General features: G+C 41.4%; 1 pseudogene; it reads right to left on the bottom strand.

The window, feature by feature from the left end:
- Positions 1-2,311: 2,311 nt before the first annotated feature.
- Positions 2,312-2,426, bottom strand: LOC145400610 (5S ribosomal RNA; annotated as a pseudogene).
- Between the last annotated feature and the right edge of the window lie 13,665 nt (positions 2,427-16,091).

Raw genomic sequence — 16,091 nt, 5'->3', positions numbered from 1 at the left:
ATGTTTCCACATGCCCAAATAATATGCCTGTGACTGTATAATTTCGGACAGTCATTATACTGGAAAATTCAAGAGTTTGGACTTCAGATACAATAGTGTCAAGAGGACAGTGCAGTAAACTGATATGTGCTGAGCGCCATTGAACTGGTTTTTATTCTTCCCAGTGATGTTGGGGAATCTTTTGAATTTTGTTGGATAACGAAAGCAACGAAATCAATGACGAAGTCAGACGACTTGAAGATTTTCTGGATTACCTAGATAAAATGTACATACGCGGACGGCCTGCACGTGGCAGAAGAGAAGCACACCCACTCAGTTGAATAATATATGCAAGTTATCCTTTTGGAGAGGCCCCTGAAGATTATTTTTAACTATATCACCATGAAAATTCACCGTTGTGATGAATAAAATTAGTTTGTTACACCAAGGAGATAGTGTGAAGTACGTCATCATACTGACGAGAGAGAGAGAGAGAGAAAAAAAAAAAAAAAGGGAGAAATGGAGTTCTCCCGAGCTAAACCCTGTATTGGATTATATAGCCCCACTCGGGTTACAGGAGGGAACTACCCCTCCCGGCACGGCAGCCCGGGCGAGGCTCGAACTTGCAATCCCCCGATCACAAGTCCAGCGCGCTACCACTGTGCTACCGCGCCCCCCAAACGAGAGAAAGAGAGAGAGAGAGAGTTATATCATTCACAAAACCTTAACACGGCTCTCACGGCAACCAAATCAGAAGTGGTACAGATTTTTGTCGGGTTCTGCCTGATTCAAGGTAAGTCTCGGCCACACTTAGCCTCATCTCATGTTTTCTTACTCCGCATCACTTGACTGTTCTAACTCCACTTCACACCTCATCTCATCCTAATTTTCTTCGCCACACTTCATCAGTTTTCACCATACTTTATCCTACTTCACCTTAACTACCCTTCTTCACTTCATCTCTTGTCCGTTCACTTCACTTTGCATTCAATGTGCTTCTTATATCAGTATTTTATCTCACCCTATCAAGCTCACCTTCAAATTTCTCATATCACCCTGTCTATTTTGGCATCACTTCATTTCAGTTCAGGTAACCGTATCTCAATATCAACCATTGTGGAATTACCTCATCTTGCCATAATAATCTTACACCGCCATAAATTGAGACAAAGGAACAGGAGAAATGAATCTCTCTCTCTCTCTCTCTCTCTCTCTCTCTCTCTCTCTCTCTCTCTCTCTCGTGTGTGTGTGCTATTATTATGTACGTGTGGAATGTTTTGTCTTATCTCTATTTATGACTACTTCTCCACGACAGAGGCACGCGTTCGACTAGTGACCTTGCATTGTGCGTTTCTAGTTTGTTACAGTATATATGTGTGTATATAAGCATATTCCGACCCCTCAACACTCCTCTCTCCATACAGTCTGAATCCTATCCTTCAACACGGTAAAGAGACTCAGAGAGTGAATAAGTGACACAGTGACAAGCTCAGTATTTGGACTCCTCTCTGGGTTCTAAATAAATAAATAAATAATTAAATAAGTATCAGGTTTTCTTCCGTCTAGCTCGCCAGTGAGGGCTTTCGTAACATCACCCAGTAAGATATTACAGATACTCACTCAATTTCATAAACAGCTGAGCTTCAAATTTGTACAAAGTTTTGTCGCACGATCGTGCGTTCCTTTCTTTTACCAACCTTCCCTAACAATGATTTGAATTCCGGTCGTCTGCTTCGTCTGCTTATCTATTTATTGATATATTTATTCGACTCATTTTTTTATTTTGTTTTCCGCTACTGTACTCAGTTACTTTACCCCATCTATTCACACATAAAGTGGTTTCGTTTTACTATTTTTTTTTCTTACTAAATTTCAGTTTTTCATTCTTTCCCTTTTTTAGGTACATTTTCCTGATCATTCATACTTTCATTGTGCCTTGATCTTATTAAATCTCTTATTTTTTACCAGCCTGCCTTTACTCCACTTTGTTCTCTTTGTTTTTACTGGATAATTCATATGTAATTTTCTTCTCTTATGTGTGTTTTTCTATCTATCCTCATTCCGTTTTGCGTTTGTATTTTTAAGACCATCTTTTTTTTTTTTTTCTAGCTAATGTAATTTTTTCACATTCATTCTTGTTTCTATGTCCATTTTTTGTTACATTCCTCCATTTTCACTAATGTTTAGAAATAGAAAAAAAAAAATCATTCATTCATTGCCAGACGGCATGTATCCCAAACGGGGTGGCCAAGGGCTCAGAGTTAATTGTTTTACAGGGAGGGATACTAATCCTCCACCAACCCCACTTGACACGTAGGGAGAACGTTATGCCAACAGCATCTGGTGTTCCCAGGCGGTCCCCCATCCAAGTACTAACCAGACCCAACGTTGTTTAACTTCGCTGATCGGACGGGAAGCGGTGTACTCAACGTGGTATAAAGTACTATTCATCGCCTATCCTGATTCGGGCAGAGCACAGTTACATTTCCTTCATGGTAAAACACTAGATCTAGTTAAGCCATACTCTTCTCCCTGTTCCTGTTGTAATTAGGTTACCTCTACGAATGTGTGTGGGAATTGATGCGAATTTTTTTTTTTTATCACAATTAAATTACAGTCAGCATATTAATTTTTTGTCATTGCTTTTTTCCCAGAGCCAGTAAATGTTCCTTACATAAATCATTAAAGCCCATTTCTTTTCACATAAATTTTTATCGGAGTTGTATTACCTTCTTAAAACACTCTTACCTTCCATATTAATGTTTTTCGGTAGTGCCGAAATATATCTCCTTCTCTTCGCTGTACTGGAATATGAGACATACTTCATTCATGACATTATTCATTTTTTCGTGCGGCACTCCAATTACCGTCATGTGAAGCTATTCCAGACGTGGGAAATATAACTGTTTCCCCTCCTGCCTAACAGTTCTATCACTTCTAGTACTGAAATGTTACATTCTCTTTAATGATTACCTGCAAAGGTGATGAAAGCATTAGCTGATGTATCACAGATTTGTTATGTCCGTGCAACACTCCCATGTTGTGCTACATGATGGGAATTGCCGTTCTTTTTGGGTACGGATCACAACTCACTTTAACACTGAGGCTTTGTGTTTTCTGTTATCCTCGCTGTCCAAATGCTTTCAGCACTTGTGTCGTGTAAGTGTAACCTTTTTTTTTTTTTTTTAATGCACTTGTCTAGTAATTCTACTCCTTTATTGTTCTTCACAATTATACCAAAAACGTAGCCATTTTTATAAAAGTTGTTTATTGCCAGAGACTTTGATCCAGCTTCTCTATCAGTTTGATTATTTTATGAAAAAATAATGAGCAACCCCAGGAACTGACGACCATCTGATGATTTTAATTCAGCTGATAAATGTTTCCCGTTATCTGTTGAGTAACTCACATGTGGAGGCTTGATTTCCACAGAATTCTCGATTTTATAGACTCTCCAAACATCAGCCACCTACATATTACGGAAAGAAGCCCTCTCCGAGAGACAGGTTCCAAATTCACCCTTTCAGAAAGTGACCTTACATGATTCATTGCAAATTAAATTCGGCATTTGAAAGCCATCATAACAATGAAAAGGTCTGTATACTTATCTTACTGATTTCATGGGAGTTACAGTCTTTCTCTACTCAGACAATGACTCTAACTCAGTAGCTTGGCGTTTACCTAATACCACCTCACTTAGATCAACTGTATAATTTGATGAAGAGCAGTGTACAGTCTGTAGGTTGGCTCTCCTCGCCCTGCATCACTGTCTGTTTGTGTGCATATTCCCATTAGATAAGAACTCAGTAAGTAGAAAGAAAGGTTGATAGATAGATAGACTGACAGATAGATAGATTAGTAAAGTGACTGATTGATAGTGATACATAAAAAGCTACATGCAACTCAGAGAGAGAGAGAGAGAGAGTCAGCCGGTTAAACAGACAGACGTTCGTCCGTTCGAAGATTTCCTGCACATATAGTGCAGGCCGGGCCATACATTAGCCCGGTCAGTGGGGTATGGGCTGGTTAAAAAAATAGTAAGTGGGGAGGACAGGACCTGGGAACTGCCCAGCACACACGTCTTGTCTCCTGGCGGGCTTTGTGGTGTGTGTGACAGACAGACGGTCAACCCATCCACCTCTTTGCTCTTAATACCTTTGTTTGTGCAAGAAAATATACTGAGAACAAGGGAACATGTCACTTATATTATTGCGTTCAGTGTTACGTGTGTGTGTGTGTGTGTGTGTGTGTGTGTGTGTGTGTGTGTGTGTGTGTGTGTGTGTGTGTGTGTGTGTGTGTGTGTGTGTGTGTGTGTGCGCGCGCGCGCGCGCAATATTAGTTTCCCAGTTTCTTGAAGGAGTCATCCCAGTGTGTTGTTGTTCGATTCAACAAGATATCTTTAGGCTTTAGCTTGGTTTGGAGGCACTATTAACCCCTACACCGCGGGCTTGTTTACCAATGACTTGCGTGTGCCGCGGGGTTATTTGGGCTCCGACAGACTCTCAAAAAATATTTGCCAAAAATCAGTTATTAGTCCTAGAATAATAAAATTACATATGCTTATGGCACATACCTTCAGCTTTCTCCTGGAATGATTGTTGAGCCTTCGTCAGTTACCGTAGGACTTGTGGAGACCTCTGAAGTAGGGTAACGAAGTCTCCACTTTACACTTCCCGACAACCCGTAATATGATTACCACAGCCAGATACAAACACTATAAACACTATTCTACAATTTTCAAGTAGTTTGGGATCCATACTAAAAAAAAAAACACTGTGAAAGCAATGGAAATTACGAGCGCGTCTGATCGTCGCACTGGCACTAGTTCGCTCTTAGTAGTCTGTCATTTATTATTCATAAAACCCCTTACACTTTATATTTCTATTACTATATAACACTTATATATATCTACAGTCTTTATTCATAAGTTTCCTTCAGTAGTATTAGTTTATTATCTCTGTAGGGATTCAATTTCTTTCAGTAAAATACGTAGCATTCACTTTCTCGTCCTGTATACTGGCATTGAGAGTGAATGTCACTTTCATCTTCACTCTCATAACTCATAGCATTCAGACATGCTAGAGTGAAACTTTCACTTTCATTACTCCTAGGGTATATACTCGTATTCTTATAATACTACTCATTTACATTTCTATTTACGTTCTCTATTTTATTTACGTTATTTACATTTCTATTTTATTTACACTGTGTTGTGCACTGTCACTTGAAATAACTTATAAAACTGTTTTCCATTGTTCACGTATATTTACATTCATTACTTTCACTTGCTGTTTACACATTATTTACACATTATTTACAATTCCACTTGCACTGTTTTACTCAATAGAAAGATCGTAGTCACTCTTTTATCAATTGTCACCTTTACCTCTTTCCACACGAGGTTTAGTAGGGGGTAAAGGTCACAGGGCCATTTGCATGGGGGTGAAAAAAGGCCTTGAAGTCAGCAAGGAGAAACATACGTACTCTCACTTCGGAAGTTGAGAGTAACCTGATAACGGAGGGCTAGCGTGGAGGCCTGCTAAGGGGTTATTCAGGGTTACCAATATTACTTCTTGAAACAGCTAAGTCTAGCACTGATATGATTGGCAGGAAATCTAGACAATACATTATAAATTTGGTAGTTCCAGGTGAATGTAAATATCACTTAGGCTTCTCCCTTCCCTCCTTACATGTATATTTATTTCGAAAATAGATTAGAGGCCTACTTAGGAGATATATTTTCAGAGCTACCAATGTTAGATCTTGAAACATCTTTGTTTAGCACTGATATGATTGGCAGGAAATCTAGACAATACATTATAAATTAGGTAGTTCCAGGTGAATGTAAATATCACTTAGGCTTCTCCCTTCCCTCCTTACATGTATATTTATTACGAAAATAGATTATAGGGCATATTTCAAGGGGAAAAAAACAGCGAAAATTAGCGAACGAGTGCACGTGAGGTGTTGTCAGGTGATAATTAGCCAATTCCAGGTGTTTGGCACTCTCACTTACCTTATTTCTTTCTTGTATATATTATTTGGTATAAGAATAGGACATAGGGCTTATTTCACTGGATGAAATCAGTGAAAAATTCCAGGGAAGATTTACTTAGCGTAGCACTGCCGGGCAGGCGAGAGGATAGGGTAATGGAGGGGGGGGGTAGGGAGGGGAGTCAAGAACGGGGAGAAATGGCTAAATTGTCAACAATGGATGGGAGTACAGATGAGATTAGGAGTGCTGACTAGTGTTGGACATTGGCAGTACTGATAGATGATACAAGCCCCCAGTTGGAAGCCCGGGTGAATTCAAAATAACACAGAATCACAAAAGCGACGCCCCGCGGTATGATCCCTTGCTCCCAAGCATCACGAAAGTGACGCCCCACGGTTACGGGGTTAATGTACTATTGACGATAGGGTAACTGTATGTGTATTTGTTTGCTTGGTGATGTGTGGCCTGTTACACTCTTGGATGCATACAACCAGTTTCCCTAACACAGCTACGTGCTATTACCTACAAACATGGTGTTGATCGTGGTGGTGCTTGTGTTACCTATCACTGCCAAATTGTCAACAATGGATGGGAGTACAGATGAGATTAGGAGTGCTGACTAGTGTTGGACATTGGCAGTACTGATAGATGATACAAGCCCCCAGTTGGAAGCCCGGGTGAATTCAAAATAACACAGAATCACAAAAGCGACGCCCCGCGGTATGATCCCTTGCTCCCAAGCATCACGAAAGTGACGCCCCACGGTTACGGGGTTAATGTACTATTGACGATAGGGTAACTGTATGTGTATTTGCTTGGTGATGTGTGGCCTGTTACATTCTTAGATGCATACCACCAGTTGCCCTAACACAACTACGTGCGATTACCTAAACACATGGTGGTGATCGTGGTGGTGCGTGTGTTACCTACCACTGCAACACCTCATTGATTCCTGCCCTCTGCTAACCCCACCACTACGAGGGATTTCTCTTCTGCTCATTGAAATTGTCACCCAGTAGTCTGAGCTAACTAAGCAACAAATAATATTCTTGATGATTGGACATTTACGCTTGACAAAGAACGGTTTTCCTGTCAGTGAGGAAGCTTATTTGTTGGTAGCAAGAGCAAATTTAAAAAAAAAAAAAGCTTCCTTGTACTGAATGTGTTGCCACCTCCGAGCTACTTCGTGCAACACAACACCAAATTCTTCCTGTGTTTACTAGCTCAGAAAGTGGATGACATTCGCGGGACTTGTGCCAAATGAATTATTGTCACTGACAGGTTCAGTAAGTGTGAAAATTTGGATGATAACTCAAGGGACTCCATCACCTCTTGTCAATCATTGTATAATATTTTATTGTCTTACTGAGGCTGATATTATTAGGTTATTTTTTCTGATATTCATTTATATGCCTATCATCCCCCCCTCAATTAAAAATAAAAAGGAGGGATGGGGTCGCTGTATCACCAAATGTATCATAATGAACATTTTGGTAAACAAATTGGAAAGATGTGTACTTTTACTGTACCTTCTAAACCAGTATATACAGTTTTATCGGTACAGTGTTTATATTATTGCTTTTTCGATTGCCTTAAAGAAATGCATTTGGAATAATGGACTTGCCATAATAATGTAATTTTTGTATAGCATATTCTGGGCTAAGTTAGCACAGTTTCAAATCTAGCATAACACAGTTCCGCTACACTGTCAGTAACGCTGGCTGAGGTGTCAGCAAGTTGTTCTTAAGTTTTTAAAAATATATTTACAACGGTAAGTAACATGGATTTCCTTACTAATCTCTTCAGCGATGATGGATATATAATTTCATTCTTGTCACTTCAAACTATTTTTATGGAGCATTATTTTTTCTGGATTAGGAACAGTTTCCAGTAAGCCTTTCACAACATGGTATATCTTGCTACGCCCAGTCAAATTGTTTAGAGATTAAAGGAATTACTTTAAAGAATGTCGTCGGATTCATTAAGTTAGGAAATTGGTCGAGCCAAATTAACACTAGAACGGTTTAACTAGTACCTTAAAAATGCATAGCAATTTTTTGCCCCCGCCGTTTCCCTAAAAATACTCCAATAATGAGCTGCTCAGTAAATTTGTGTAAATGCAGGCAAGGTTGTAGTTATCATTATACTACTATACTGGAGTTATATAGACATGTCGACAACTATGTGCTTTGACTAAAAGTAACTGTCACGTGTTCTTTTACTCCGTCATTACCTCAGTTCAAAAAAAAAAAAAAAAAAAAAAAAAAAAACTGATTAGCCAAGAATAATACGTATATTTCGTCAACATACACTGGAGTTAACGAAGACTGTACATAACACCTTAACGATGTAGCTTCTCATGAAGGACGAATAAGGAATGGATAAAAGATGTTACTTACGTATGGCACCACGTAAAAGTAATATATCGCATGGAGATTTCACCATTGCTTTGCTCATGATCGATAATAAGACTTTGTAAGTAAGTTCGGTTGAAGCCAGACAAATCAACAACAGTTATTATCCATGAGTGTGCGAAGTCCATGCGATAATGAGGAAGAAGGTCGCGTGGGACCCGAAAGGATAACACGCAGCGCATGAGAGAGAGAGAGAGAGAGAGGAAGGGATAGTGTCATGGACACAGAGCCCTTCCGGTCTCTACAAGGCAGTACACGTTACCTGTTAGAACACAATATAGTAACAGAGGAAAAAATTACTTCAGAAGAAGGTTCTCCGTCACTCTTCAAACCCTCCGGCATTTGCCGTACAGAAAACATAACTGAGAAGTTGATCCATACAAAACTAAAAAGCCCAGAGCAAAACTTCACAGGACCGGCATAAAACAAAGCATACAACCATGAAATAATAAACGGTGCATGCACTTCTTAAGTTCCCGTTTTGTACAATCTCAAGATTGAATCTACGTTAACATTTACATGCACTTCTTTACGATATAATGATTGAGCATAAGTTTCTATCTATCTATCTATTACCAAACACATTAATCCCTTATACTGCGTGGCCACAAACAAATCGCCTCCACGTCACCCTGTCCCCCGCCATTTCACTGCCCCGCTCCCAATTCACACACCCATTTCTCATATACCTCTCCGCTCCATCTCATCCTTGGCCTTCCCCTCCCTCTCTCCCCCTCCACCTCACTCACATACACTCTCCTCATCAGTCTCTCACTCCCCATCCTCTCCACATGGCCAAACCACCTCAGTGTGTTTCTCCTAATGCTTCCTATCACATCCACATCCACAACACAACGCTCCTTCACATCCTCATTTGTCAGTCTGTCTCTGCATGTGACTCCACACGCTCCTCTCAAATAACTCATTTTCACTGCTCTCATTCTTGTCTTGTGTCCCTCCAACAACGTCCAAGCTTCACTTCCAGACTTCAGAGTTGGTGTCACAATACTGTTATGTAATAACTTTTTCACTTTCATGTCACTTCCCTATTTCTTATCATTGCCTTCAAGAAACCAGCAACCTTTCTTCCTTGTTGTACCCTTTCAAGCACTTCACCCTCCAAACTTCCATCCTTACTCATCACACTACTCAAGTACTTAAACGTACTCACATTTTCCATTTCCTCATCATCCAACCTCACTGTACATTCACTGACTTCACCTCTCTCGAAGACCACAACTTTACTCTTCCCTACACTCACCTTCAAAATCCGTTTCTTACACACTCTCCCAAACTCATTCACCAAGCCTTGCAGCTCCTCTTCGTCTTCACTAAAAAACACAGTATCATCTGCAAACAACAGTACAGGGAGTTTCCAAACACTGTCCTCTCTCATTAGGGCCACTCCAACATCCATTGCTCTACCTTGTATCTCTTTCATAACCCCATCCATATACAGATTGGACGACCATGGAGACATGACACATCCTGTTTCAACCCAACCTTCATATAGAAAAACTCACTCAGTTCACTATGCACACGCACTACAGCCCTAGCACCCTCATACATACTCTTCACAGCATTCAGCAACTTCCCATCTACTCCATATATTCTTAATACTTTTCCACAATCCTTGTCTATCCACCCTATCATATGCTTTCTCAAAATCCACGAAGGCCATATACAACTTCTTTCCCTTTTCTAGACACTTTTCCACTAAAGATCTAAGAATGAATATCTGATCTACACAACTTCTTTCCTTCCTAAACCTTCCCTGTTCTTCTCCAACTAATTCCTCTGTTATTTCCCTAACTCTGTCAATAAGTATCCTACCTTATACTTTTCCTATTACACTAAGAAGACAAATGTCCCTATGATTACCACACACTTCTTTTTTCCCTCTCCCTTTGTACAAGGGAATAATTATACCTGACTTTCAATCATCCGGGAATTTACCTTCCTCCCAGGCCAACCTGCACATATTCCACATCCATTCTACTACTATCTCTCCCCCATGCTTCAGCATTTCACCACACACTCCATCAATTCCTGGGGCTTTCCCCTTTTTGACTTTCTTCATTGCTGCCACAACTTCCATCCTACTGATTGCTTCCTGTCTTCTCACCTCCCTCCTTCTCCAACCCATTCCCCAGCCACTTATACTCGCATTACTTTCATTCTCTATGTTTAACAATTGATTAAAGTGTTCTCTCCATCTGCTCACTTTTTCTCCCTTCTCAACTAGTAATCTACCATTTTTATCTTTCACTCCCCTACTAACTTCATTCCCACCCTGTCTGACTCTCTTTGCCTGTTTCCAAAACATTTTCTTACAATCCCTCCACTTTCAACACAGATTACATATAACCCTCTCTTCCCACTCTCAACTCCTTCCACGTCCCTATTTCTCATCCATTCATTATATGCTTTCTTCTTTTGTGTCACAGCCTCTCTCACCTCTTCATTCCACCATGCTGTTCCTTGTACTCCCTGTCGTCTTCTCAACCCTACACACCACCTCACATGCTGCACATATTTCCTCTGTGAATATCTTGCACACACCTTCCACGTCCCCCATCTGTTCCAGTTCATTTTTACCCAATTGTTCCTCCACTTCTCTCTTATATTCTGCCCTTTTCTCATCCTTTTGTAACCTTTCCACTCTCTTTACATCTACTCCTTTCTCCCGTCCTTCCCTTCTTCTATTTCTCCATTTTTCTTGGACCTAAGTGGTGGTGGTCAGAAAATCCACTCCCCCAACCTCTGTATGCTCTTGCATCCATTACACATCTTCGCATCCTTTCATCCACACACACATAATCAATCATCGCCTTCCTTTCATTCAGTTCACCACCCATTCTTCTCATCACTCGCCATGTATACCTGTGGACCATCTTGTGCCTGAAGAGGGTATTGGCTATCACCAACCCCCTCCCGGCACAAATATCCACTAAAGCACTGCCATTCTCATCTGTCTCAGCAGGCACACCCCACTCACCGACTACTCCATCCACCTTCACATTCCCTACTTTACCATTCATATCACCAATCAAAAACACTCTCATTCCTTTCAAACTTTTCCATGCACGCTTCCACATTTATCCAGAACTCCTCTCACTCTGCTTGCACGATCTTGCATTGGCGCATACACGCACACAATCGCCCATATTTGTAATCCAACTTTCAGTCTTACCCACACAATCCTTGAGCCAACTGGTCCATACTCTCTTCTATTCTCCTTCCATCTGTGACTCACAACAATACACGCTCCTTCTTTTGTCCTCTCATTCTCACCTACTTCTGCACATATCTCACATCCATACTCCCATTCTCTCAACACTGTCACCTTCCATTTAGTTTCAGTTAATCCACATAGATCCACTTTCGCACCCTCGAGCACCTGGACAATCTCTCTCTCTTTCACCTCACCATTTGCACCCCATACATTCCAGGTCGCCATCCGTATCATGTCCTCTGTACCGTCATTAGTCGTCATCTTTTGGTCAGTCCTTGTCTGAGGCTTCTTGTTCTTATTTCTAGTTAGTTGTTTTCCGGGGAGGGGCACTAACCCTCCGCCAACCCACTTGCTGTCACGTAGGGAACACGTGTTGGTAGGTTATAAGGTTGCCACCCAGCGTTGTAAATGATTCGCTGGTTTACAGGAAATCATTTGGCTTGTCACTCGATGTAGAGCTACCCTAAAAACAGGGTACCACTACACTAAGTGGTACACACACACACACGCACACACACATACTGGGGAACATTCATCTTGTAATCCAATTTTGTTAGCCAAATCTCCAGCCTTCCAGTAAGATCTTTTCTTTCTTCATCCATTTAACATTCACTCTTCTGTTACTTCCCACCGTTTCGTTGACTTCCTGCCATTTCTCACAAGCTTCCTTCCTCCCTCCTCCGGGTCCTCAATAACTTCTTGCCCTTATCCTCCCTCCCTCCACATCCAACAATTTGTTTCCACCTGTCCTTCCTCCGTACATCTTTCCAATTGCTTGTTTTCATTATCCATCTCTCTCACAATCCCTTCCTGCCCTTCTTCCTTCTCTCAACCGACTCCCGTTACCGCTGCTGCTTGATCTTCTGTGCTTCAGATTCTCTCGTCACACATGAACATCTCCAGTGCCTCAACTATTTCGTACACTGAAGAAGATGATCTGCTGGTGGTAAATCATTGAATTGAAGGGACTAATGGAGACTTCTAATAACACATTACCTACGAGTTGTGTTAATTACGGTCAGTAACAAGGTTTGGTAATAACAAGAATTTAAAATGTCGATTTGAAGGACTCAGTTGTCCAAATGACCCCAGTGGGTTGAGTGCTGTTTACCCCCAAGGCACAGATAAAGAAATATCATGATGATGATGATGATGGTGAGAAGGAGGAGGAGGAGGAACAGGGATAAGGTATACGGAGATTATGATTAAGAAGTTGGCCTTGTGATTGTGAGGGCGACAGTAGGTTGCTGGGTGATGGAAAGAGTTGAGATGATACAAACACAACAGGCAAATACACCCACTGTATTTCAAGGTACAGTAATACACAAGTATTCTGAAATATTCAGAGTGTAAATAGTGTTGCGCAAAATACCACTTCGCTTTCCAGTTTCCATACTGCTATTACTGTGAGAGCTGTTAACGAATGAAATAAGAATCTCTCTCTCTCTCTCTCTCTCTCTCTCTCTTACTAATCCCTGACGCCACGTTATCTGTGCCGTGGTGCTTCTTCTCAGTCCTCACTTCTGTATCAGTCCCCTACAAATTGTCTTATCAGAGTTCTTGAATACATTGTTTATTTCTAGTGCAGAAAAAAATGATAGGATTCGAAATGAAGAGAATGACAGGTGTCTTGTTAGTAAATTGTTGTTATGATTCAGATCGTCTATTTAAATACCGTACAGTACTTGTTCCATGAAACCGTCGAACTGGTGAGACAATATCCCTGTCACGGCTATTTAAATACCGTACAGTACTTGTTCCATGAAACCGTCGAACTGGTGAGACAATATCCCTGTCACGGCTATTTATACAAAAGTCCTCTACAACAACAGCGTTGTAGAAAGGAAAAATGCATTAAGTGTTCTGAAGCAGCAGTGACAAATAATGGGATTAACACTGCAGACTAGTTGTTATTACGAGCGAGGGAGCTAAGTTTGTCAGCGTATGGGCAAAAAATTATAATGAGCAGCCCGACTAAACACGACCGCCAGGCTTTTCAGAGGCAAACATATTACCTATTTAAAGGTACAGCAGTGAATACCGTAGATGCTACGGCGATCATGTCAATTTTGTATTTAGTTAATAAAAAAAATCATTATGACACGATAACACAATGCAGTTTGCTATAATTTTTCTTTCCAAAAGAATTGTGTTTCAGCTGCGTTAAACACTACACGCTAGTGCTTGCCACTTGAACGCTGGCCGAAAAATCATGTTCAGAAACTTATTTATTCGGGCGTTTTTCAGTGCGTAAATTTAGTCATACCATTATGAAACCTATGTCATGAGACATAGCCAAGGCTGAGTTTTGACGTGGATGCTTCAGCAATACAGTAAGACGATAAATAAAAATAATTTCGACGAGTTGAATTCAAAACCGGGGAATAGTGTTAACTTCCCAGGAAAAATCATTTGCCTTTGCGTATGATGCAACAAAGAACAATGAGATAAACCTCTTAGTGTTCAGGAGCTAGAAGAGATTTATAAAGTTGCAAGCTGTTTTTCGCCTACATATTTTTTATGTAAGCGTCTACATATTTTTTATGCAAGCGGGGGGGACACAACCTGGCCGCACTATGGGGTGGTACTACTACTCTGCAGCCAGGTTGTGTTAGGAAGAATACTGCCACCGTATTCCCTGCGTGTCGTAAAAGGCGACTAAAAGGGGCGGGGTGAGGGGACTAGGGACCCCCTCCTCTGTTTTGTAGTTCCTAAAAAGAGACAGGCCAGAGAAAGGGATGGGGGATGGAGTTATCCCCGTACCCTGAAGATTGGGTCTATGAATGTGCGTGGATGTAGTACGATTGAGGCTAAAAGGGAGGAGATTGGGAGAATGTTTGTGAGAAGAAAGTTGGATGTGTTAGCTTTGAGTGAAACGAAGATGAAAGGGAAGGGGGAATCTATGTTTGGAAGTGTGAATGGAAGATTGTCAGGTGTTGATAGAGGAAGGGCAAGAGAAGGTGTGGCCTTGTTAGTGAGTCCGGAAGTTCAGCAATGTGTGATTGAATGGAAGGAGGTGTCATCGAGACTGATGTGGGTGAAAGCGAAATTTGAACGTGAGTTGTGGGTGTTTGTGAGTGCATATGGGCCTGGTAGTGAAAGGGATGAACAAGAGAGGGAGTCTTTCTGGAATGATGTTGATGAGTGTCTGCAGAGTTTTGAAGCGAATGTGAATGTGGTAATGATGGGAGATCTGAATGCTAGAGTGGGAAATGTAGCAGTTGAAGGCGTAGTTGGTATGCATGGTGTGCCTGGAAGAAATGAAAATGGGGAACGAATGATAGCGATGTGTGTTGAGCGAGAGATGGTGATTGGGAATACGCTGTTTGAGAAGAAAGATATTTATAAGTATACATGGGTGAGACAGGAGGGTGGAAGGGTTGTTGATAGAGCCTTGATGGACTATGTGGTTGTGTCTAGGAATGTAATAGGAAGATTGTTGGATGTGAGAGTTCTGAGAGGGGAGGGTGGAGGTATGTCTGACCATTACCTGGTGGAGGGAAAGTTAAGAGTAGGTAAGAGATGGATGAGAGCTAGGAGAGTTAGGTGTGGCAGGGAGGTTTTGAAAGTGAGTGAGTTGGATAAAAGAGAGAAAAAGATAGAGTATCAGGAGAAATTGAAAGATGAGTGGAACGCAGTGAAAGATCGGGAAAATGGCAGCGTGGAGGAGGAATGGCAGTTGTTTAAGAGTGCTGTGGTGGGGCATGCAGAAGAGGTGTGTGGTGTGAGACGTGTGGGTGGTGGTGTAAGAAAAGGAAGTGAATGGTGGTGCGAGGATGTAAGTATGGCTGTCGCTGAGAAGAGACGTGCATATGAAGTGTGGCTGCAGAGGAAGGATGAGATGTCATATGAAAGGTATAAGGAGAAGAGGAATAGAGCGAGAAGGGCTGTGCGTGATGCTAAAGTGGCAGCAGATGAGAGGTGGGGTAGGCGGCTGACAGAGAATTTTCAGCAGAATAAGAAAATGTTTTGGAAGGAGGTGAAAAGGGTGCGAAAGGGAGAGTCTGGGAAGGAAGAACGAGTAAAAGCAGAGGATGGAAGGATGTTAATTGAGATGGATGCAGTAAGGAAGAGATGGGCAGAGTATTTTGAAAGATTGTTAAATGTAGAGGAGGAAAGGGTGGTTGAGATTGTGGCGGATGGAAGGGTGCAAGGAATAAATGTGTTGGGGGAGTTGAATGATTCTTTGATCACGAAGGAGGAAGTGGAGAAGGCAGTAAAGGAGATGAAAGCAGGGAAAGCTGCAGGTATGGATGGGTGTGCTGCGGAATGCCTGAAGGGTGGTGGAGTGACTATTGTTGACTGGTTAGTAAGATTGTTGAATGTGTGCTTTGAGAAAGGTATGGTGCCAATTGACTGGGCAAGTGCTTGTGTGGTCCCGTTGTATAAAGGCAAGGGTGATAAGTATGAATGTACTAGCTTTAGGGGTATAAGTCTGTTGAGTGTTGTAGGTAAGGTGTATGGTAGA

This window comes from Coenobita brevimanus, chromosome 52, assembly GCF_032717465.1.
Source record: "Coenobita brevimanus isolate Jiangsu-jjx chromosome 52, ASM3271746v2, whole genome shotgun sequence".
Taxonomy (NCBI): Eukaryota; Metazoa; Arthropoda; class Malacostraca; order Decapoda; family Coenobitidae; genus Coenobita; species Coenobita brevimanus.
This window is presented reverse-complemented; position numbering and strand designations above follow the sequence as displayed.